The sequence below is a fragment of the Canis lupus genome, chromosome 8 (assembly GCF_003254725.2).
Source record: "Canis lupus dingo isolate Sandy chromosome 8, ASM325472v2, whole genome shotgun sequence".
NCBI classification, from domain to species: Eukaryota; Metazoa; Chordata; class Mammalia; order Carnivora; family Canidae; genus Canis; species Canis lupus.
The window spans coordinates 22,962,852-22,988,276 of NC_064250.1; the positions used below are offsets into that span (position 1 = coordinate 22,962,852).

The following is a 25,425-nucleotide window of genomic DNA, read 5'->3' on the forward strand; positions in this document are numbered from 1 at the left end:
ATGGAGCCTGTTTCTCCCTCTGCCTGTGTCTCTGCCTCTCTCTCTCTCTCTCTCTCTCTCTGTCATGAATAAATAAATAAAATCTTTAAAAATAAAATAAAATGAAGCTTCCCAAAGCTTTCGCCATGTTAAGGTATATAGAGATGTATATAGGGAATCCCTTGGCTAGGGATAGAGTATGTATTTTTTGTTGCCCCAACTTATTTGAACACAAGTCCCTCCCACTCCTTATTTTCCATAAGTCATCTTCTGAGAATAGTGTTTTATAGAGCATATTTGGGAAAAGACAGTTAATAGGCTGTTTTTGTTTTCTGGAAGTTGCCTACATCTTACTGGAGCTCTTTACTTTGTTGTTGACTGTCCTTGAGAGGAGAGGGAGTTGAGACCAGAGGGCATGAATTCTCAGCCAGAACTTCTCTCTTCTCAGGCTTATCACTTCAAAGAGTTTGCCAGTAAGTGGAGTAAATATCTAAACAGTTCATGTCCAGCAAAAAGAAATACATTTTTTCCATTTGCAAGTAAATTTACTCCTCAGATGTTTGATTGCAATGGAAGTTCATACACATATACTTCACTTTGTATCACCTTGTTTGTGACCTCTATTAAATTTTCTCTGCTGATTTTACTCAGTTGCCAAGTCAGGATAAAATTTTGGTTGTTGAAGGAAAGGGAGTAAAATATAGATAGATTAGTATTATTGTGTTTTGTTTTCTGATTCCTTTTTTCAGAATCCTAGTAGTCTGTAATTAGCTATGACTAGACTGGGTAGGTCTGTTTCAGGAGATCTAAATTGGATCTCAGCTTTACTGCCTTTGGAGGCTGCACATCTTGAGAACCAAAAAAGATTCACTGTCTAGATTAGTATTTCTCTACTTAAACTGTACTGTGAGCTGTTAGTCTCATTAACCAAGAGTTGCAAACTTTAGGGAATACATAGGTAATAACACTTATGGTGAAAAAGGCTTTTTTAATTCTCTGACCAAGAATAATATCTGTCTAAACACACTGCCTTTTAAAACATTGTGTGAGAAACAACAAAACGGCCCTAAATCCCCTTTCCATGCCACCTCCTGCCCTTGCACACCATGGCTAAGGCCCAGAAGACACCAGTTGACAACTACTGATCTGAACACAACACAGTGAAATGGCAAGAACAGGGAGAGAGGAGATGGGTAGTAATAGCTATAAAGTATAAGGAGGAAGATGGAGGAGGTGGATGAAAATGGTAAAAGCTTACTTCATCAACTACTAGGAACTGCCAGTATTGAATGCTCAGAGTAACTGTGGACCAGTTGGATCTTGCTGAATGTGAGTCTGTAACTTTGGGAACCTGGCCAAGACTGTAGTAATCATTATATTTAAAAATATTTACCACAAGGTAGACACCATCATTGTAGTGCTAAAATGTTTTCCAAGTGCTGGTAGGTTATGTTTGAATTCTGTTTCTTAGCTCAAGCTAGTATACCTAATGTGTCAAAATCTGATGCTTTCCAGGATCTTTAACAAGATTATCAGTAGCAAATATTTTATCTGTTATTTATGTAGTAATTATAATTAATTTGTAAGCTTCCTGTGAAGGATTGTATTAGACAAGATTCTTGGTTGCAAGCAAAAATTCAAAGCAGCTTTATTTCAACTAGAACATATTTTGAAAAATACTGTGGTAGATCACAGAGTTGAGTGAAAAGCTGTAAGAACCAGGAAAGTTCTAGTAGGCTACAATTGGATTTCTACTAGAATTCCCTTTGTCATCTATCTTCTCTGATTGATGTGGGCTTGGTCCCATACTTATCTTCAACTAAGAGAGAGAAAGAGAGAGAGAGTATTAAAAAATAATGAAAAAGAGATGTAGAAAATAAAAAATTATAGATATTATATATTATTCAGTTTTAACATAGTATTGTATACATATGGCCCCTCCATAAGTATTAATTTGATTTTTTTTATACCTCTTATCGAGAGAGATGCCATTCTTGAAAATGTCTCATCGAAACTTGTGTCAAATCTAGAGGAATCCTGGAAAGATGCAAGTGGTCATAGGATGACTATTTTAGTTGAGTGAATTTTGGTCTCTGGCAGTCTGAAAGCATGGCTTATGTTTTAGGTGAGAGTCATCACTGTCTGACCTGGCATTGAGTAGGATGGGTACATGGGGAAGGGATCTAGTACCTAATATCATTATGGTGCCTCCAAAGATAGTTACTAATTTCTACCTAAGTGCTTCTAGTAATAGAGGCTTCTTGTTTTAAGGAAGTGCATTTTCTTTAATAGCTATATTGTTACATTGCTTCCATATATTGAACCATATTATTATCTCTTAGATTTCTAGGGGCTTTATGTAATCAAACGTTCTTTTATGATAATCATTCTTCAATATTTGAATATTGCTCTCAAGTCCTTTGAAATAATCTCTTAAGGTCATTAACCTTCTTTTTTTTTTTGCCAACCAATCATTTGTGAATGACACTTTAAAATTTCTCCATAAGTACTTAGCAGTACACATTGAAACCTTGAAAATATTTTGCCTTATTAATCCTACTTCTAAGAGTTTATCCTAGGGAAACAATTACGTATACAAAACTATCAGACTTAAGACACTTTGTGTGGAAAAAAGAAAATAATTTATAACAGTTGAAAGTTATAATGGCTTAAATGTTAAATAATAATGAGTTGGCTAAGGGAGTTTTGAAATGCTCATATGACAGAATATTATAATGCCATTAAAATACTACATAAATAGATCTATTGACAGGTGATAATATTCATTATATAAGGTTGTTTCATTTATCTCTTCCTGCATAATAAATCTCTCTAAATCTTAGTGGCTTAAAATAAAAACAATTTATTTCTTCTGATTCTGTGTGTTAGCAATCTGGGTGGTTCTACTTGTCTTGTCTAAAATCACTTACACATGTCTAATTATCTATTGGCTTACCTGGGCTAGAGAATCCAAGATGGCCTCCCTCATGAGCAGTAGTCCATGCTGTTGATTATGGTGCCTCAGTTCTCCAAGGCTCTAGATTTTACAGTGTCATGTCTACAACATTCTCTGGGTTGAAGCAGGTCACAAGACCAATCTAAATCCAAGAGATGAGGAAATAGACTATACCTCTTGATGGATAGAGCTATAAATAATTTATGTCCATGCTTGTGATCTATCACAAATAACACATAAAAGAAGCAGGTTATAAGTAGCTTGACTCAGATTTTCTAATGTTATTGAAAAACTCATAAACATAGGGATAATAGTTCTTGAATGATATATGTACAAATATAAAAAGTGAATTTTTAATGGATGATAGGATTATGGCTATTTTTTGTGGGATTTTTCTATGAGTAATATTATTATGATTATCTAATATTTTCTACAACTAATCAATTGTGTAATGAGTTTAAGAGAGTCATCTTAAAATACTATTGTTATGTTTTTTTATGTTTTTATCCCTACTCCTCTGCTCTCTCATCAGTGCTTTTAGGGTCATTTTTCTCTTCCTCAACTTAAAAAAATCTCTGCAAAAGAGGAGATTCAGATACAACTTACAGATAAAAATGGGGAGAAGAAGAGGTAGAGGGCAACTTGAAGAATGGAGAAAGAAGTGGAAGGTTTCTACAGTGGAAAAAAGAAGGAAGGTTCTTCACAGGAGCACCTGAAAAGCCCTAAATTTGGACCTTTCATGCACCTGTCATGTGTGGACAACCATCTGAGATACTTACAAATCACTTAATGAACAGTATATGGTGGAAAGAAGAGGGAAGGTCAAACTGTGCTCCCAATCAAGGGATTAGTATGTAAAAAGAATTAGAAATTTCCCTGTGAATGAGACAAAAGAGGAGGCATAGGGGCATGGGGGCATACAGCTATTTTACATATATGCTTAAATTATTAAAAAAAAGAAATCTGTACCTAGTCGTGACTCTCCAGTAATCAGATCAGAAGAAATCATTAAGATAGCTTCTATTTCTTCCTCCAACTATAGTCTTCCTGTCTAGAGGCTAATATTACTCCATAATCAATGTTAGATATAGTTTAACTGGGCATATCAAATTGCCAAATTATACTATCATCTAGTTCATTTTCCCCATCTTCAGTAAAACATCACAAAAGTGATCTTTGTTAAATGCCTTGTAGAGATTGATATGTACTCTGCTTATGGCTTTCCTTTTGTTAGATTACTAGACCTACTTAAATAGAATGAGGTTACTTGCATATCTTTTTCTTTGTTGTTTCATTCTGGGTTTCAGTGATCACCACTTCCTTTTCTAAGTGTTCACAAATCACTTTAGTGCAAATCTCTTTAGTAATTTTTATTAATCTCTTTAACAGTTCTTGCTAGAATGTTGGGAGTCATGTTAGGCTCACCAGATAGCAATGAACAAAATTATTATGTAAGTAGGAGGACCAAACTCACCTACCTGAAACAATTGCTAGTACCTATGAGTTGTCTTGGTATATAAGGTCTCCCTTTCCGTCCTGTCCTACTTCCAACTTCATGTGTTTAGGTACTCTCCATTATGTGGGCCAGCTTTAGATCCATTTCCTCTTGAAAGCCCTCTCAGCTGTTGCTAGGCAACACTGATCTCTTACTTTCAGAAATTTTGATTGCCCTTAATGTCTATACTCTCCAACTTAATATTTGATATATTTTGCAGTGCCTCATAAAGTAGGGGCAAAGTCCTTCTACTATATCTGTGTAACAAGTTTATTATACACTACAAGGGACCCACCAATAACTAGCAAACACTCATTGACTTGACTGTTAAAAATTATTGTTTTCACTTAGAAGTTTACTTTTTTCTGAAAATGTTTATCACCTTCTGAGTTCTGTAAATTCTCTCCTTTCTGATTATTCTGTACTGTCCTCTTAGCCCTTCTTGCCCTGTGTCTGCCCTGAATTTGTACTTAGAGGTCCTAGAGTTTTGCCTTAGTTTTTTCTTCTGTAAATATATTCTTTTTTTTTTGATATTGATAACTTTATGAGAGTGGAGTAATATCTCAGCAGTTGGTGATGATGTCCAACATCCATTCTGAAACTTTAAATATGATACTTTAGGATTTGAAAATTAAGTTAGCTTGCTATTTATTAATCTCAGCATTCAGGAGCTTATTGCAAACGATACCAGTGTGTATTTCAAGTGCTTACAGGCAATACTCTGAGGAAAAGCATTATTTAAATTGAAGTAGCCTGACTATGGTTGAGGTACCATTTAATGCTTACATGTTTCTTTACCAATCATATTCACTTACCTCAAATATTTAATGCATCTGTGTAGGTATGTTTTATATCGTTTGTGTGTGTGTGTGTGTTTATCTTCCTTTTTGTCCTCCTACCCACTCTTTTTTAGGCGTATGTTGTCAATACTTTGGCTGATAGCCATAGTGGCTATTGACCACCTGAAAGGTGGGTAGTCAAAATTGAGGATGTGTTTTAGGTGTAAAATACACACTGGAATTCAAACTTTTTAGTAGAAATACGTAAAATGCCTCAATAATTTGTATATTGATTACATGTTAAAATAATATTTTGATAATCAATTTAAATAGAACAAAATATATTAAAATTAATTCTACATGTTCCTTTTTACTTTTTTAATGTGTCTGTTAGAAAGCTTAAAAATTCAGATCACATCTGTGGCTCAAATTAAATTTTTGTCAGACAGTGCAATCTTAGCTTAAAAATTAGGCTAACACATTTCCTTCCTTCCTTTCTTTCCACTCTCCTTCCTTCCCTCTTTCCTTCTCCACTGTGACCAGAAACACCCTATGCATAATAGTACAATGAAAGTTAAATGGTCAAACTGGTCAGAATTTTGAAGGAAGATTATTTGAAATAATCTTATGGGGATGAAAGTGAATGTTTCCTCAATGAACAGAGGAAACTGTTCTGTTCAGACTTTTCATCTCATATTTTAAAGTAGGTCAAAAACCAACTAAATTATTTGGTCAGGATCTGCAAAGTTTATCATATTTCCCCTTCCATTTGGAAAGTTGTCTGCTTACAAAACATGTAAATCTGAACAAAATGTAGCTGAAGCTCTCAACAAATATTATTCACTACAAGTTCAAAATTATAGCTGAAGTTTCAAGGACCAATTTAAGTATAGCTATTATGAGAGATTATTTACTGGATCAAAATGTTTTATCTAGTACTGTGCTATCTGGGAGTTACACAATCCTTTTAGTGTGATCAATGATGCACATAAGTTTGCTACTTTGGACTCTGTCCATTTTCCTTAACACCAAACAAAAATAAAAGCCTTCAGCCAAAGGGAGACATAAAATAATTATAAAAATGTATCTTTTGGTCAAATATTATACCAACAAAATTCTTTCAAAATTTGTCATCTAGCAGTTCAAAAAATTGTATACTGAAATTCAGAATTGTTTTGTTTTTATGAAGAAGAATTGGTGCATTAGTATCTGATTTTACAGCTTCTAGGATAACTATTCAGCAGTGTTGAGAGAAAATAAGAACGACTGAATTTTAGCAGTCTCTGTTCAGCCTTCACTGACAATTGATCCACAACGTATAATTTTCTCCAATATGCTATACAAAAGGCCAAACCTGGGAAAAATAGGATTAATTCATCAAAGGAGCAACAAGTGGAAATATTTCTACTTCAATAATAACAAAAAACAAAAAAAGGCATTTATATTTTTTCCAACTGTTTCAAGCAAATTAGTTTAGTTTGACTGTGAACAAACATAACACCTTTTCTAATAATTTTTAGAATTATTTTCTTTAATGACATTTCCCTATCTCTTCCAAAAGAAGCTCTTGGGAACCAAAAGACATGAATACTATTTGGGGATTTTATTCTTGCCTATAACTTTTCTTTTTTTGCTAGAATATATTTTTTTAATAACCTGTTTAAAGATGAACTTCACAGTGTCCCTTTGGGACTTTGTCTGCAGACAGGGTTCTGGACTGGGTTTGTCAAATCCCAGCTCATCTATTCTCACAACTCATGGAATTAGCCATTCTAAATAACAGATACTAAAAACAAAACAAACAAACAAAAACCAATTAGTCTTATTTGCTGGGTGAAGTCAATAAAGGATTTGGTGATTTTACCCTTTTCCTCCACCATGGGTTCTCTCACTTAATGCATAGGTGGGATGATGTATCTGATGATAGATGGCAGTGTTAATGGCTCTCTTTGGTCCACTGCCCTGCTTTCTATGGGATTCAGATGAAGGTGACAGAATTGGTTTTCAGGATCTTTTCTTCCCAAAGTATGCGAAATAAGTCAATTGCTGCAGTCCTCTTCTGTGAATACTTGTTCCTTTACTCCGTGGGAGGATTTATTACTTAGGGTATATTAGAGTAAGCCAAAGTAATGAATTCAGCCCCAAATATCAGTGGTTTAATAAAACAAAGATTTTTTTTCTTGTTCACATTTTTGTCCAATGAAGATCAGTGGTGATGGTGTGGGATTCTACTCCATGCAGTTGCTCAGGGATCCACTTTGTGATATTTCCATTTCAAAATGTGGTTGGCTGTATAATTGTTACAGTAGGGGAAGAGCAAGCTGGAGAGTTGTACATTGGTTTTTAAATACTTTGACTGGAAGTGACACATCTCCTTCTGTTCATGGCCTATTGGCCAGAAGTAATCTAACAACCTGCCTAGGTAACTATAAGGTAGCTGTGGCATGTAGAGGGACACATGCATATTTGGTGAGCAATAAATATCTTGACATAATATTCTTTTCTGATCATAATATTCCCTTCTACCTTGACTTTCCTGACATCAAATATCTCCTCAAAGGAGGCTAAATTCCATCCAGTTATTGCATGAATCTCAAAAATTAGGATGATACACATTAATCTCTACATCAGGTCTTAATGTACCCCTATCAGTGTAGAGTTCTGTCAATTAAAAAGATAAGTTATCTTCCTCCCACAACCCCACCCTGAAGTAGTATAACATGGCAGGATAACTACAGTCCATACTTCCCTTTTAGAAATAGAAAAGATGGAAGACATGACAGTCACTTGTCTATAGCGATTCTGAAATCCCACCTGCAGACTCTGGGAGGGTGGGATTCCTATCCTGGGTGGAGGAGTATTCTCTGACTAGACTCAGCTCTCCTGGCACAGCTTCTTTGTCCATTGTTCTCAATAGCTTTGACTGTGCTGTTTGTGAGCTTCTTCTTTTTATCTTCTTGGGCCACTTCTGAAGTAGGCATTGAATAATATTACCTTTTGGGAGAGTGTATGGATTTTGAAGCTTAATTCCTTTCACTTGAAATTTGGGAGACTGAGTCATTTTTAAATCTCTGTCATAAGCATATAGTTTCCTTGGTGATCCACTCTCTTGAAAATTTAATAGGCTTTTATTAGAATCCAGTCAGGTACATAATCTAGTAACTAAATTGACCATTATGTTTGAGATTTACTCCCCAGATTTGCTGTCTTTCTTTGCTTTTCTTCTCTCACATACTCATCTCAAATTCCTTTTCTCTTTCTTGATGATGGATACATTGAATCCATCTAGAATAGATAGATGGCCCCACCCTTAATGTGGTTATTTCCCCTAAAGCATTTTATTTTTATTCTTTTAAAGATTTATTTATTTATTTTAGAGAGAGAGTGTGTGTGTGTGGGGGGGAAGAGCAGAGGGAGAGAGAATCTTAAGCAGACTTCCCACTAAGCATGGAGCCCAACTCGGGGCTTGATCTCATGAGATCATAACCTGAAACCAAAATCAAGAGTTAGGTGCTTAGCTGACTGAGCCACCCAGGTGCCCCTCCCCTGAAGCATTTTAATTGATTGATAAGTTTTATTCGGCATTATCTGCTCAATTTTAAACTCATTATCTATAGTTTAGGATTTGAAAGCAATTGGATTATACACTCTACAGGGTCCTTTTTTTGTTTTTGTTTTTGTTTCGGATGTTCTCTTTTCTCTTACATTTCTTCCTTCAATCAGTAAATTATTTCTTAAGAATCTTACCTTTTTCAGGTACTTACATGTCAGATTCAACCCAAAATAACCAACACACACTAATTTTCTTTTTTTTTCCAACATCTTCCTCTACAGCTCCTTGCTTAGTACTCAGTTGTCTGCTTTCCAAGTTAGGTCCTATAACTACCAAATATTTTGCCATTGCTTAGTAAAGATGGCCATATTTTTAGTCTCTGATATCAGTTTCCTTGCACCCCACTCCTGGCATGAATTCTGCATTCACTAGATAGGCTAGATTATGCTGTATTGATACATCTACACTAAAATGTCTGGTTTAACACCACACTGGTTTATTTCTTGCTCATACTGGATGTCCAGCAAAACTTCATGCCCCCATACAATGTAGTTACTAACAGACCTAGACTGACCAAGCTTCCTTCATCCTCTAATGCTACTATTTCAGTATATGATCTCATGGTTGCTTCAAAGGGAAGAGGAAGTTATCTACTGGCTCCTAAATGTAGGGGAGGTGGAAAATAAGAAAAAGAAAAGAGGTATTTGTTTAGTAGTAAACATCACGGTGGAATAAATTCAGAGGGGTTCTTACCTAGTCCAACATAGGCAGATGAAAATTATTTATGAATTAAATAAATAATTAAATTATTGTTTGATTATTATTAATAATTTAATTATTATTATTAAATTAAATAATTAAGCAATATATTACTGATAATGTGTTATCATCAACTTTATGATACCAATCATAATATATTAAATATCAAATGTATTTTATTTCTCCTTTTCTAAGAGTATATCCCTATAGCAGTATTATAGCAAAAGTTTTCCATGTGCAGTGTGATACTTGCTCTTCTTTTCTCTTATTCCCCTTTAGATGAACTATTACAAACAGAACAGTATTTTTTTTACCTTTAAAGATGGAGATGGTGGTGATAAGTAGAAGGAAGACTGCATCCTCTTCTCAGGTACTTCCTCCTCAAGATCAGGGAAATCATAACATTTACTTTTGGAAATAGTTTGAGAAGTAATATAATTCAAATTCTTTATTTTAAACTTGTGAGAAGGGAGAGACTTAAAGTGATTAAGTCACTTATCAAGTTACCCAACTAGTTTGCTGTCAGGAACTGTGAAAAGTCTAAAATTTTACCCTATTTGCAAGTTATTTAGCTTGTATTCTGCTGTTTATAGATATTGGTAGAAGACATACGGGATCCCTGGGTGGCGCAGCGGTTTGGCACCTGCCTTTGGCCCAGGGCGCGATCCTGGAGACCTGGGATCGAATCCCACATCGGGTTCCCGGTGCATGGAGCCTGCTTCTCCCTCTCCCTGTGTCTCTGCCTCTCTCTCTCTCTGTAACTATCATAAATAAATAAAAATTAAAAAAAAAAAAAAAAGAAGACATAATACTCCTGCATCAGGGACAAAGGACTTTATTTCTCACAGCAAAAGCAATAGCCAAAATTTCATGTTTATTTGAATTTGTTCTCTATGTCCCCTTATTTCCATTCCAGTAGCTTAGATGCCTGCTTTTCCAGTTCAAGTCCCCAGAGACAATGGTCATAAATATGTTCTACATTAGAAGTCTGGGGAAGTTTAGGAGGAGGAGTTGGAGCACAACATCCTAACCTTCTGGCTTCTAGGACCCTGGGGCTAATGGACAAGAGCATAGGTGCAGAGCAAGCCCTCTCCTCTTCCACCTTTGCCCCAGGGTAGCCCCTAGATTTATTATAATGCATTTGCACTCCCCCCAGAAGGAAAGACTGCTGAAAGGGTTCAGGTACAAACCTTATAGGATCAAAAATACCCCTCCTAACCTGTGGGAAGGGTCCCCCAAATGATTGGAAGCAGGCTGCATTAGACACTACCTTGTTCACAATGCAAGACCCCACTCACATAAAAGGAAAAGGAAAGGATCCCTGTCACCTCAGGGCAGTTGCCACCCCTGGGCCTGCCCACTCTCCCACCTGGAGAGTGCACTATCCTTAATAAAGCTGCTTTCACTTTGGACGCTGATCTCTAATTCTTTATTGCGTCAGTGCCAAGAGCTGAGACATAACGCCTTTCTCCCTGACAGATTGTGTTATAGGAGAGGAACACTGAACTCTCCACTTGGGGATTCAATGCTTTTATAGTGAGCAGGAGCAAGCTGCTGTTTGTCTGAAGAGAGGCATTACCTCATTTTTTCAAGGCTCCTTGCTGCAAACATCACCCTGATAAATGGGCCTAACTGGATCATTAGAGCCTTTCATTTTTTGGCATACCTAGCAAGAATGTGAGAGGTGCTTAGGGTTTGTTCATGGTAGATTGCTGCTTCCAACAGTTGGAGGCAGAGTTTACACTAGAGCTAGCTCTCTCAATTCCTGGTTTACTAAACTGCCCATAACACTGTCTCTAAACACAAAACCTTTTTAAAAAAATATCTTCATTCTGTTTGAAGTGTTCTTTATTAATTATCTTCCATTTTGGAAAGGACCCATATTTTCCAGTCCTATTTACGTATTTAATTTTTTTCCTGTTAATGATCTGTTTGGTAGACCAGTATTAGGCAATATGACCCTTAATTATTTCATATATAGTAAGACCTAGTCAAGGACCAACAAATTTGTGCCAGCAAATCTTGAATTATAAGAAATTTGTCTTTTGAACATATCACATTTTACTTTTAACTTGTTTTATACTTTCTTTTCACTAGTCAACATTTATAAATCTCCTACTTTGTGTCAATCTATACTCAGAATGTAGGTTATATGATAAATATATATATGTCTTTCCCTCCTAGTGCTTATAAGACCCTGTATAAGAAAGTGAAAAATGAAAATGAAGAAACATATGCTAAGAGTGGAATGAGCAGCGCAGCGCACAGGTTTATTTGATCCCAGAAGAGTCAGAGATTTCTTGCTATTTTAGGCAGAATTCATAGATGAAATGGGGAAAGGAAGGTAATTCTCAGGGAAGGGGGAGAGAATGAATTCTGCATTTTCTCTGATTTTAGAAGTAAATATTAAAGGATATTTCTTTAACAGCAAGCATTTAGGCACTTTTGTCATCTGTTTTATTCACTGCTCAATCTTTAGATCTTAGAAAAATGTCTTGCCCATGTTAGAAACTCATATGTACACTAATGAGTGAAGAAATGGTGGTTGAAGGTGTGCACGATTTAGACTATTTGTCTTCAACATTGATCTTTTACAGAGACCACCCACTGATACAGTATACAGTCCATACAGAGACAGTTTCTTACTCGCTGAGTTTTCTCACATGCTTCCTGGCCCTGAGAAAAGGGACTTGATGTCACATGGCATTACAAGAGGTGTTTTTAGCCAGCTACAAAACCTCCTCAGTTGCACCAAATCTTTCTTATTATCTGCACTGAGGGGCCTGTTGGGATACCAGTCGTTTGAATCTTGGTATACTCATAGTGATTTTTTATCTAGCCTAGCTTACCTTTTCAGGTAGTGGTCTCTGCCTCCCACTTCTTTCACCACTCACTCCTAATTGCAGGTTCAGAGGTGTGGGGGCCCCATAAGTGCTGATGGAGAGTGGTGCAGCGAACCCATTGTTGTAGCAGTGGATATAGCCTCCTTTTATCCTGTTCATCATGCATACTAAAGCATGTGGCAGAGGCTTAAGGACCAGGGATAGCTTCAACACCCATATAAAATGATAGTAGATCCATGGGAAGGAGACAAGAATGGATCAACTTTCTGTAGTTCCTTGGGACACCTGGCATTCCTTTTACCTGTTACCAATTCCTGATATTCCCCATGTTTGTTACCATGTTGCTTTAGTAGTCTCCAAACTACTATTATTATATAATGTATAATATATAATAATATCCTTATATATTATTAGCTGCTGAAACATAATATTTTTAATTTGTATGGGGATAAAACCATCCTGAAGCCATATATATTCAACTTTCCAACATCGGACTTTCAAATATATATTCAGAAAAATAGGAGATTGCCTATCTTTTTGTTCTTGGACCATAGATTTTATGAGTACTACTAATGATAACTGTGCAACTTTCAAGTGAAAACTTTTAACTGAGTGAAGATAGACTAATAATTAGAGAAGAAAAAATAATTAGTGGGGATAGGAAAAACAAGATAAATTAAATTTAGCAACTACTGGGATGCCTTTAGAAGTATTTGCCATAAACATCATGGAGTAGGCCATTTAGAAATATTAATTAAAAGGAATCACTAACTAAAAGTGTTATATTGTTGTAGAAACCTTTTCTTAGGTAATGAGTGCTACGTTTTCACATGGCTTTTTATAAAATTTTAATTTTGCTCATGATTTATGAATGTAGTGAATCTAACAAAGATTAATGTGACTCTTACCTTCCATGGAAGGAAGCTATTAAATTAGATGTTATAACCTATATATTCACTTCCTTACGCGGAGAGAGTCATTCTGTAGAAATGTCCTTCTGTTTAAAAATCTTCCTGTTGCAATTATGTAGATTTCTGAAGGGAAAACAAAATGGGTAGCCTGAGAGAAATTACAGATGGTCCAGCACTGCACAGAGAGATGTGAAGCCAAGTATAATGCCAGGCAGTGCTTACTAGGATCATAGTGGAGGTAAGAACGAACGAAAGAGTGCCCTCACTCTAAATCTTTCATGCGTAGGTTAATTTTAGGAACTCATGAACTTTGTAGGCCTGTCCACAGTTTGGAAGATGGGAACTGGACTACAATGTAGCTTCCCTATTGGATTTAACCTGATCTCAGGTAACACAGAAGTCAGAGAGCCTGTAGGTGTTAACTGAATGAAATGTTATGATCTAGCTAAAGGAATGATCAGTAGGTATCAACTTTTCCATTTCCATATGTTAGCTAAAACCCTATAACCCTGACAAAACTCAGCTCTTGAGGGAATCCCAGATCCAAAGATGATGGTGTTAGGATGTGGGAACTTTGGGAACTGCTTACATTGAGGAGGAGAGCCTTCATGAATAAGATTAATGCCTTATGAAAGAGTTCCCAGAGAGATCCCTAGCCCTTCCATTATGAGAGGAAATGGTGACAAGTTGTCAACTAACCCAGAAAGAAGGCCCTCACCAAAACATGACCATGCTTTTACTTTGATTTTGGGCTTCACAGACTTTAAAAGTATGAAGAATAAATATTTGTTGTTTATAAGCCACCCTGACTGCAGTATTTTGTTATGGTAGCCTGAATAGACTAAGACATCAGATAAATTAAGAATCTGAAACTAGATATTTGTCAATGGTGCTAAAGGATTATGAATCAGATCTTATCTGGGTAATGTAGTAAAATATCACTAGTCATTCATTCATTCATTCACCCAGTGGTCCTTAGAAGTACCAGATATTCTGCTGGGCCCTGGGAGAGACAAGCAGATTAAAGACAGTCTTGGTCCTCAAGGGCCTTCTGATTTAAGTGGACAATCATTTTTTTTTTTTCCTTGAGAGTTTTATATATACAAAAGAGGGCTACTTATGTGGTACTGGGGACTGCCTGGTTCTTGGCTTTCCCCATGTAGCATACCTATCCACTTGAGTGCTTTGTTAGTCAATGCGCTAATATACAAATGTAACCACAGTAAAGTTTGATCAGCAACAGTTTTAAAATTTTTAGTGTGCTCTTATTAGAAGAAAGTAGATTTTAACAAGTTCTTTTCGTTACATACCCTTCCCAATTGTTGGTCATTCATCTACACAATTTAATGTAAGAGCAGGTTTCACGGTTTAGTAGGGGAATGTTAGGAATAGTTAGTTGTAAGCTAGACATTCTTACCTCTACCAACAACAAAATTACCATTAAGTTATGCAGAAAATGTTTGCAAAAAAGCTTTCACAGAACTCATCTCTAGAAAAGTAGAATTACATCATTGGTGGACTGTTGACAAGGTGCTGGTGATCCCTGAAGATTGAAAAGGAAATTTATTTTTTTTTTAAGTAACTAAACTTTCATCAGTACTTTTATGCAATGTGTATAGGTGGAGGAAGCTATAAAGAGAGCATAAAACACATCCAACAAACAGTTTTTACTGATTGGAAAAGTAATAGTACAGAGAGAGTGAAAACAAAACTAAGAGGTTATTAGTTAATAAATATTTACTTAGTAACCACTATGGGAGAAAAACACTGTGCTGAGCATTGCAGGGGATATAAAAATGACCATGACCTTTGATCCTTACATTCCAGGAGGTTGCAGTCACCAGGTTTAGGAATATGCCAAACAGATACCATAATAGGTTAAATGTTTCTATGACAAAGGGAAAAATAAAAGGCTAAAGGTTCAGGAAAAAGAACATCTGGTTAAGTATGTGTTTGGGGCTTAAAAACACTGTGGAAGGGCAGCCCTGGTGGCGCAGCAGTTTAGCGCCGCTTGCAGCCCGGGGTGTGATCCTGGAGACCCTGGATCAAGTCCCACATCAGGCTCTCTGTATGATGCCTGCTTCTCCCTCTGCCTGTGTCTCTGCCTCTCTTGCGCTCTCTCTGAATAAATAAATCTTTTAAAAAAAAAAAAAAACAACACTGTGGAATTAGTGAAATGGGATTTCTGCTGAGTTTAAGGATAGATGACATTTAAATCAGCAGAAATGGGCAGAGGTGCAGAAGTAGGAAATCACATTTGAGGAAATGGCCAAAAATTCTGTTCCAGGGATTGCAGGGCACACTATGGGAATAAATGACTGATGAAGCTAGAAAGATGGTACTGAAAAAGATTACACGTATTTCTTATTTGTGTTTTTCTTTTCTCTTATTTTTACCCTTTTTTTTTAATCTGAATTTTTCCTCCTTTTTTTCTTGAACTTGCAGGGAAAAATCTGTCTTCTAAACAATTATTTTAATTGTAAGCCCATTATATGCATTTTATCCAAGTGTCTATTATATGTGATTTTCAAAAGTCACAGCAATGACTGATGAAGCTAGAAAGATTGTACTGAAAAAGATTACACATATTTTTTATTTGTGTTTTTCTTTTCTCTTATTTTTACCTTTTTTTAAAATCTGAATTTTTCTCCTTTTTTTCTTGAACTTGCAGAGAAAAATCTGTCTTCTAAACAATTATTTTAATTGTAAGCCCATTATATGCATTTTATCCAAGTGTCTATTATACGTGATTTTCAAAAGTCACAGCAATGAAATTGTACTCCTAAGTCTCTAGTGTAGCAAGTCTTAGAAGATCAAAAAAGGGAAAAGAATAAAAGCTAGGCTTTGAATATATGGATGTGAAACCAGGTGGTTTTCCATAGCAACATTTTTCCCCATAGGTATGCAGTTTTGATGCGTTGCCTTTTAACTTCTAGTGGATTAAAGATAAAACCTCAGAGTTGAAACAGATCAGTAATTAGATTTTTCTCAGTCTCTTTATTTTAAGGAAGAAAGCAGGCTACTCTCTATCTTGAGTTACTTTATTTTTGGCTCACCTTATAGTTGTTCAGATTTGAGACATTTCATGTTTAGATTAAGCATGCCTTTGGGCAAATTTGATTTTTATCAGAGTAATTCCAAATCATGTTGCATTCACAAAGTTAGAGGTATAAAAGCTTATTTCTGATCACCTTTAATAGGATAATATTGGTGCCTTTTGTTAATTTTTAAAAGTGAGATCTTGGATAATGTAATTATTATCGTTCTATCATAGATCAGTTATGTGCAAGTGCTTGCTACTTAGAATTATGAAAAACCACAAATGGTTACCAAAAAGTATTACCAAAGCTTGGTGTTACTTTGGTGGCTAATAGTAAACCTGATTTTAAGTCCAGATTATATTTGCCTTATGTATAAGTTTATTTTTTAAATTTTAGAATGATTATGAAAATATCAGGTTAGATAAATTTTCTTTATCATGGTATTGGAATCTTTTTTTTTAAACAAAATTTTTGCATGATAAGAAATTGTCAGTGTGTTTCTTATTCTGTTTCCAAAATCAATCATCCATCCTAATTGTGTTCTGTTCATTTATACTAATGATTATAAAATAACATGCTGGAAATTGTTTTATTTGTTCTATACAGAGCAAGGAAAGAATGCTGCCTGAATGTATGCTCTTACTTAAAGTTCCTCCAAATTAGTGGCACCTGGGTGGTGCAGTTGGTTAAGTATCAGACTCTTGGCTTCAGCTCAAGTTGTGACCTTGGTTTTGGCTCAGGTACTGATCTCAGGGCTGTAAGATGGAGCTCCAAATCAGGCTCTGCATCAGGTGCAGTCTACTTGAGATTCTTTCTCCCTATCCCTCTTCCTCTGCCCTTCCCACTCATGCTGTGTCTAAAATAAATGAATAAATCTTTAAAAAAAAAAAAACTTAATAAATAAAAAATAAAGTTTCCTCCAAATTAATTAAATGAAAACAATTATAATTTTGTATGATTTTAATATACTTACTTTGTGGCTTTTATTACTAAGATAAATTTGTTTTGTACTAAGTTTATTAAATTTTTATTTAGGCATTTCTTTTAGCCCTTCCTAGGCTACTTAAAACATTTCTCTTTTTGTTATTCTATTTACTAGTTAGGTTCGATTTTATAATATTTGGTTTAAACTTAAAATAAGAACCTTGACTTATAATCCATATTTCTTTTATTTATTTTTTCTTTTTTTGGTTCAGTGAAGAAATTCTTTTATTATTAAGATGCCACCTCAGCATTATGTTGAAACAAAAAAATTCAGGAATTGTTCATTTTATTTATTAAGCTGATAATGTCTTCACAAAAGGACGTTTCTGCCCAAAGGAGTATCACTGACATAAATAACAAAGTGCACTCAAACTATTTCCAGGGGAGGACTGAACAAAAGTACATATGACTTGAATTTATATGAAAAATAATTTAATGACTAATATACTTGTCTATATTAAGAAATAGATTCACCAGCCTACAGGGTCCATCATGGAGGAAGTAAATTAGAGGTCTCTTTAACAACAGTATAAAAAAAAAAATAACTGTTTGCTCCTCATATAAAATGATTTCCTTTCTTTGAAAAGAATAAAATGAAAGTTCCTCTCCATAATAAGATGAGTCAATCCAGTCTTCCACAATTAGTACTCTTGTTTAAAAAATGGAAGCAACTCATCATGGTTGAGTTCCTAGATTGCATTTCTTTCTCTCATCAGATTTTAGGTTTGTTTCTGCAGATGGAGAAATGCTCAGGTTTCATGTAGTTGCAAACTATGTACTCAAAAGTTATTGATAGCCCCTTTCTTTGTTCCTATGTTGAAATTGGAGTGCTTAAAGTTTATAAGGATGGTTTAAATGTTAAAATTAAGAGCGCAGAGATGGTTAGAGATCTAGGCAGATACTCAGTCCATAGAAATAAAATTATAGAATAACATTTTTTGTGGATGGAGATTTCTTATTCCAGTAGTACTCTTGGGTGATTCAGTTTCCCGGAAGCTATCCTTTTTTTTTTTTTTTTTAAGATTTTATTTATTTATTCATGAGAGACACAGAGAGAGAGAAGCAGAGGGAGAAGCAGGCTCCACACAGGGAGCCTGATGCGGGACTCCATCCTGGGACCACAGGATCATGCCCTGAGCTGAAGGCCGATGCTCAACCACTGAGTCACCCGGAAATCCCTAGAGGCTATCCTTGATGTAGTTGTGGAAAGGCTGGCATTCTTGGAATTTCAGCCATACAGTGCAACTGGTATTAATGGAAAATTACAGAGAAGAAACTCTCCTGTTTTATATGGCTAAGCTCTGGTAGATAAATATTTTATAAGTTCCAAGGAGTATCAGTCATAAGTATTTACCATTACTGGTATGGAATATTGCTAAATATAGCTGACTATAGCTCAGTATATTTGACAGCACACAATAGGAAAAGTAAGCTTTGAGGGTATTTTGTTTTCTCTTGATTGATTTAAATTCACAGGTATAGCTTTCTTGTCTGTATCAGCATTCCACTGAATACAAAGATTGTTCAGTGAAAGTGCACAAGACCAGCATGCCTAACGTTCCCTGCTCAGTTGAGAAAACCATGATGCAGAGTTGAATAGACCTTTGCCCCTAATTTGTATCCTTTGGCTTTTGCCAAATTCTTATTCCTAATAATTTCCAGGGCTTATTGGATAAATGGACATTTAATATTCCTTTTTGATATAGATGCTTTAGCTATGACAATAATTTCTAATTAAAAGCATACATGTACTATAGTTCAAATATAGTCTCAAGAAAAAGATTCTAGAAACATTTGTTTGGACTTAAAAGTCTAGAGACTTTTTTTTTTTTTTTTTTTTTTTTGGACCCGGTGACTTACCAACTGGTTTAGACATTTCATGAAGTGAGTCCACATTACATTTCTAAATATGTCATTGTTTATTGGAAGGAATTGAAGTGAAATTATTTCTCTTTATCATTTGCCTTCTTGTTAGTACACTCTGGCCTCCCACTCTAACTTTTAAAGATGTTACTTTCTTATTAGTATCTCATAGTGCTTAGCAGAGGGCATTGCATATAGCATGAATATTGTTGAATTAGTGTGAAAAAAATGTTTAAAAGTTATGTTACACCTTTTTGTAATGGGTGCATTTAGAGGAGACTGGTTGACTCATTTTGGAACATCAAATTTGGCTATTCCAGATAATTTTTAAGATTGCCATTCAGCCTCTTATTTGAAGTTAACAGTTGAAGTTATTCCATCCTGTATTACACACTGACTGCAATATGAGAGATTGCTTAGTATTTTGTGGAGAAAGGAAGTAATGCATGTTTTGGACATATAATGTTCTGGGCTGCAGTAGTGTTTCTGCCACATTAGTATAGGGGCGAGTCCTTAGAGTAATGTGGTAATGTACCAAATCATGAGAAGCCTTCTTTTTTTATTGTTTTCGTTGGCTTGGAAATTGTAGCTACAGTGACTTACATGCAGTTGGGTAATTATCCTGTTAGTATCCTGTTTACTAGTCTGTGTGTAGTATAGATCTCTTGGATATTATAGCAATTTTCAGCGTGAAATGTGAGAAGACTAAATAGTAGTACTTTAAAGATAGATCTTGGTATCTGAGCACTTACAATAGTTAGTGTAGCAAATAATGTCTTTGCTTTATCCTATCTGATAAAGCTTTTGAATTCGGCCTATCTTCCATGTCACTGTAAGAAGGGTTTTCATCACACTTTCTCTCTCTCTCCCTCCACCCCCCATTCTCTCTCTGTGTGTTTTTTCCCCTCCTCTCTGTAGTTTAGGAAACTTGGCTTAAAAATAATAAGTAACAAAATCATTTAGCTTATTAAAATATGAGGAAACAGAATTTCAGTTTTAATCTCAGTGACTGCTAAATCAATAATTTAAAAAAACACTGAAATTAAAGGGAAAATTATTTAAATTAATGAGCCCATGTCTTTCTTGAATAGGATAAGTCATCTAAATGTGGTAATTGGTTGTATAGGGTTTTTTGTTTGGTTTGTTTTTTGCTTTGAAAACTAACTTTTTGCTTTTTTATTTCCATGCTATTTGGGGAGGGGACACTAAATATTTTCATGAACTAAAAAGTAGATTCATAAAGAAAAAATTGTCCTAGCTAATAGCCAGTTGAATTCTGCACTATTAATGTGGGAAGAACAGGATTGTATTTGCTTAGTCTTCCACATAAAAACACTTTGTTTCTTCAAGCCTTGTGAAGCCAATGGGATTCATCTTTTACATATAAGTGGGTTAACCACAATGCTCATTGAAAACAGCTTGCTCAGGCTACTGTCAAGCCTTCCAGCCAATATAAATGCCTTGCAGCCAGATATAAATGCAGCCCATGCATTAAAAAAATATTAAAACATTTAATGGCACAAGCTTATAGATGGTATTCAAGTTTCATTCAGGCTCTGGTATCTGAAAGTCTCTTATGACTTTCCTATTTCCTTTTGCTTCAGGACATTGAAATAAGCCTGACTCAGAGACAAGATATGCATATTTATATATGTTTTATAAGAACAACTAACCTTGAAAAAATGCAGAATAACTCAGAGAGGGCTGAATTATGCTTACTTTTCAAATTCCCAATAGTCCTTTATTTTCTGAACAGTGATTTAAAGTCCTTGTGAGTGAAGAGCTTTTGAAAGGGGCATTTATTAATGTGCTCAATATATTTATTTATGACCAAATATATTTTAAAAACAGCATGTGTCCTAGATTTGGAAAATGTTGTTAGGCTTCTTTAGTGTCATTTTACTTGCTCTGGAAGACTTATAGTCTCAGTAAGTATTTTAATTTTGACTGGAGAAAAAGGCAAGATGGTAAAAGGAAACCCACTAAAGCGTTTTTAGCGTACAGTTGTTTATTCAGAATTCTCATTACCAGAAGTCTCAAATAGCATTTCTCTAAATCACACATGCAATGATAATTGATTTTTATAATGGTAAGTTTTAGTTATTGCTACATATTGAAGAGCCTCTGAATCATTTAAAAAACATTATGATTAGATTAGTTTTAGTATCAAGTGTTTAACATTATATCTCCTTTCAGGGTACAATGTATCATTCACAGAGATGCAAATTTGCCTTTCAAATTTTGCACATGCCTGAGAAAGCTGTGCAGGCTGGTTAAACATCCCTTATGTTAGCACATACTAGATTGAAAAGGATCCTCTTCTCTCTCGAATGGCTTCATCGGTATCAAAATATTTAGAAACATGGGTCTGGAGAATAGCTGAATCCATCCTGATCATATCTGGCTTTAAGAAACCAGGTCTTTGGCCCAGTTCGGACTGTCCTCTGCATTGGTTCCTCATACATCTGTCTCCCTTGCTTCCTTCTTTCCCCAGTGCATTCATCACAACTTTGAAAGATAATATTTTTAAAAACATACTTTAATTTGTGCCACACTTCTGCTTCTGAACCTGCACCTGCCATGTGTTCCTTCTCTGTTCCCCTCTCCTACTCAATTTAAACCTATTTTTTTTGTCGGCATCTAAGTTTGAGGTGGTGGTCAATGGGAGATAGAGAAGAGTGTCACGAGGGAGAAAAAAAACTGAGATTTGAAAAGAGAAGATGAAACAATTAAAAGAGATAAATTTGGATTCTTGGACACTCAGGATAAATGATTTATAATAATTTATAATTTATATACTTTGTATTATTCTGCAGGTTGGAAATATTGTTTTGAGATTCTCAAGATGGTTGTCTAGAGAATGAACTGGGCTATTTCCTTTGTTAGAAATTATGGATGATTTTGCTGCTTTGGAAACCCATGAATGATGACCCAGCTAATATGTATCTCCAATATTATTGATATTTTAATTTTCACTTATGCATAGTTACATCTGTTATCTAGAAAATATAAGACAGGCTGACAAACTATCCTCTAAAATCTGACTGGGAAGGATCATTTCCCTCTTAGTCTCCCATGAGCTATACCCCATGCATAAATAGATAAGTTATAGATTTTGGAAAGAGGAACTGTACTAACTTGTTATTTTAGAGGTTGTTTGACTTTCACTTTTTCCATACTGCAGCTTCCTTGCCTAAACAAAAGAGGTTAAACTTTATTGAATCCTACTTTATGTTAACTCTGCTTACATTTTAAACCATGTTTATTGTAAAATAAAACACAGATACAGAAAATCACCTCAGTCAAATGTATGGCTTAATGAATTGTTATAGGGTAAGCATCACCCAGGTCAAGAAATAGAAATTTCCCAGCTACCCAAGAAGCCCCTTCTATTTACACCAATCCAGTTATTGGCCATTGTCCTGACTTGTATAGCAATGACCTCCTTGCATTTTTCTTTTCATAGTTTTGTCACTAAACATGTATCATTGAACACTAGAATTTAGTTTACAGTTTTGAAAATCTGACATAATTTTAAGTCTAAAAAATCTTTATGATCCTCTTCCACTCCTTTTGTTTCTTTGCAATATATCTGTTAAAAAACCTGGGAAATTTGATACGTAGAATCTCCCACCGTCTGGATTTTATTGGTGCTATCCTTGTTGTAGAGTTCAATATATTTCTTTGTCATAGATATTTTTTGCACATTGTCTACTAAATCCAGAGGGTGGATCTGACTTAGGTTTGATTCTTTTGACAAATCTGTAATAGGATTTGGTATGATTATAGGAAGTACGAGCCTACTTTTCTCTCTTTTTGTGATTTTAGCAACCATTAATGTTGAAAATGCCTATATAAATCATTAATTGGCATTTATAAATGGTGTTTTCTAATTTTACCATTTCTTTTTTTCATTTATTAATTAGAATATTTTTATAAAGAAGGATTTTAATAAAGAAAAACTTCCCTATACCTCCCATTTGATTACCTACTGGTACAGTTCTCTATCATAATTAGAAGGTGACCAATGCTTAAAATATTATTATGAATTCATGAATTTGAATGTAGTTGACAGATTTTACCTCATTGCAATTTGTATCATTGTTGAAGCACAAATGTTACGTGATTGTGATTAACCCTATTTAATCTTTATGCTACTAGTCATTATTATCTTGCTAGGGATGGCCTTTTCATCAACTCTTTTTTTTTTTTGATAGGTTTAATTCTTTCATCTTCTATTTCTCCTATAGAATGTAAGCAACCTTGTGTAATAGAAGTGTTGTAATAAAAGAAATATGTTTATTGTTAAAAACTATTTAAAAATTAAAAGAGGGGTGCCTAGATGGCTCAGTTGGTTAGCATCCAACTCTTGGTTTTGGTTCAAGTCATGATCTCATGGGTTATGTGATGGAATCCCACCTCAGACTCCACACATAGTGGGGAGTCTGCTTGAAGATTCTCTCCCTCTGTTCCTCCCCTTACTCATCACTCTCTCTCTCTCTCCCAAATAAATAAATAAATCTTTTAAAAAATTAAAAGAAAATAAAATTGTCTTATGACTCAGAACTAGCTAATGTCACACTTTGGTCAATAACCTTCCAGAATTTTCTAAGCATAAAATATAGACTTGAAATCTTAGTTCTTGTTCTATTTTATGATATATATGATGAATTTATTTTCATGTGAATCAATATAGACTCTGTCATTACTTTTGATGTATGGATATAACTTAATGGACACTTAGTTTCTACTTTTACATAAAAAATAATGGTACTGAATAGTCACTGAAAATAATGCTATAAGAAATAATTACTTTTGTATTAGAGATGCAGGACATTTCCTGACCCAATGATATATCTTTAGAAATTTTTGAATAGGCAGTGAAATAAGACATTACACCAACCCCTCTCCCCACAACAAGGATATTAAATTGGGGTTTTATAAAGCAGCTTAACCCAAAGTTATGAGATGAGTAGTAATAGTCACATTTCCTCCTTAACAATTAGGAATTGTGAACTAATAAACTGTGCTAGTCACTGATAATATAAGTTGGGAGTTGTAGTTGACCATATTTGACCATATGCAACTTGAAGTTTACAAAGAAATAATAAGTCTATTGAGAGAGGAAAAAAATACAGTAGACATACAGAGCACCTACTATGTGCCACTCACTGTTCTAGCTGCTTGAGATACAATAAAAAATAAAACAATGATCTCTTGTTTTTATAGAGTTCTATAAACTCTGTAAAAACTCTGTGTTTATAGAGTTCATCTCCAGTACATTCTGGAGATGAGAGACAATAAGCAATTGACATTTTAAGTGAGCAATATAGCATATCACAGTCATATGGAAATAAAGAAGGGAGAGGGCAGATTAAGGAAGTAGGAACACAAGTTGTAGGGATGGATGATGTGTCTTTTATGAAACAAATGGAGAAACTCATTGTCCTGGTTCTGGTAACTCTCCAGTTATTGAATCCTGTTTAGCTATACTCATTTATAGTGCTTGGCTTCTGTGACATTGAGGTTTCCTTTAATAAATCTTCTTTTTAATATTAATTAGTTTTAATCTGTTTCTGATCTTTTCAACTTTGATGAAAACATTCTTACGTACTAATTTTTGGACACTTATCCAATTATTTTTCTAGGATAAGTTCTTGTAAGTGGATTGATGGATTAATGAGAGTTCATATTCAAATTTCTCAGATATCTTTTGGCTGAATTTGTGTCTTAGTTTCCCAACTTCTGGTAATATTAAGGGGGATGATAAGTATCCATGTGGCATATTGCCAAACATATAATATATCAGGCAGGATCTAGTCAGGAGCCAGAAACCACACCAGTCATTTGATCAAGGGAAATTTGATATAATGAATTTTTTTATGAGATAAAAGGTGAGTAACTATTAAAAGAGATAAAAAAGAACAGTAACATCTATAGAGGTGGCATTTTTAGGGAGCAACTACTACCCTCAGAGCTGGGGGGCATGTTAACAAGGAAGGAACTGAGGAGAAGGTCCTGCAAGGCTGAGATTCAGAGCTTTAAGGAGAAAGTACGGTTGCCACTGGATAGGGCTGTTTACCACTATGGTGATGAAGGAGCTTGCCTTGAAAACTGAGAGTCACCATTTTTATGGTGGTTTTTGTTGATGGGCCTTTATTCCTGAATTTCCAGGAAAACCAGTAGCCACTGACGTCCTGCAAGTCCCGTTTCCCACTTGGAGCTTGGCAGTGTCCCTCCAGGACTCTGGAATGGCCATAGC

At 35.0% G+C, this 25,425-nt stretch overlaps 2 long non-coding RNA genes across 3 annotated transcripts in view; one reads left to right on the forward strand and one right to left on the reverse strand.

Moving 5' to 3' along the window:
- LOC112657394 (uncharacterized) overlaps positions 1 to 10,912 on the forward strand; it is a 28,173-nt gene extending 17,261 nt beyond the window's left edge. The window contains exons 3-4 of the long non-coding RNA XR_003134976.3: positions 9,801 to 9,891; positions 10,115 to 10,912. This is a non-coding gene — a long non-coding RNA (uncharacterized LOC112657394). The remainder of the gene's footprint in view (positions 1 to 9,800; positions 9,892 to 10,114) is intronic.
- LOC112657393 (uncharacterized) lies at positions 1,610 to 4,554 on the reverse strand. 2 transcript variants are annotated; one of them, XR_003134975.3, is made up of 4 exons: positions 4,414 to 4,554; positions 2,936 to 3,077; positions 1,950 to 2,016; positions 1,610 to 1,798 (listed from the first exon to the last, which is right to left on the reverse strand). It is a non-coding gene; the product is annotated as an uncharacterized LOC112657393 (long non-coding RNA). The 2 variants fall into 2 exon arrangements; XR_003134974.3 differs by having other exon boundaries at positions 2,936 to 3,155.
- Positions 10,913 to 25,425: the final 14,513 nt, after the last annotated feature.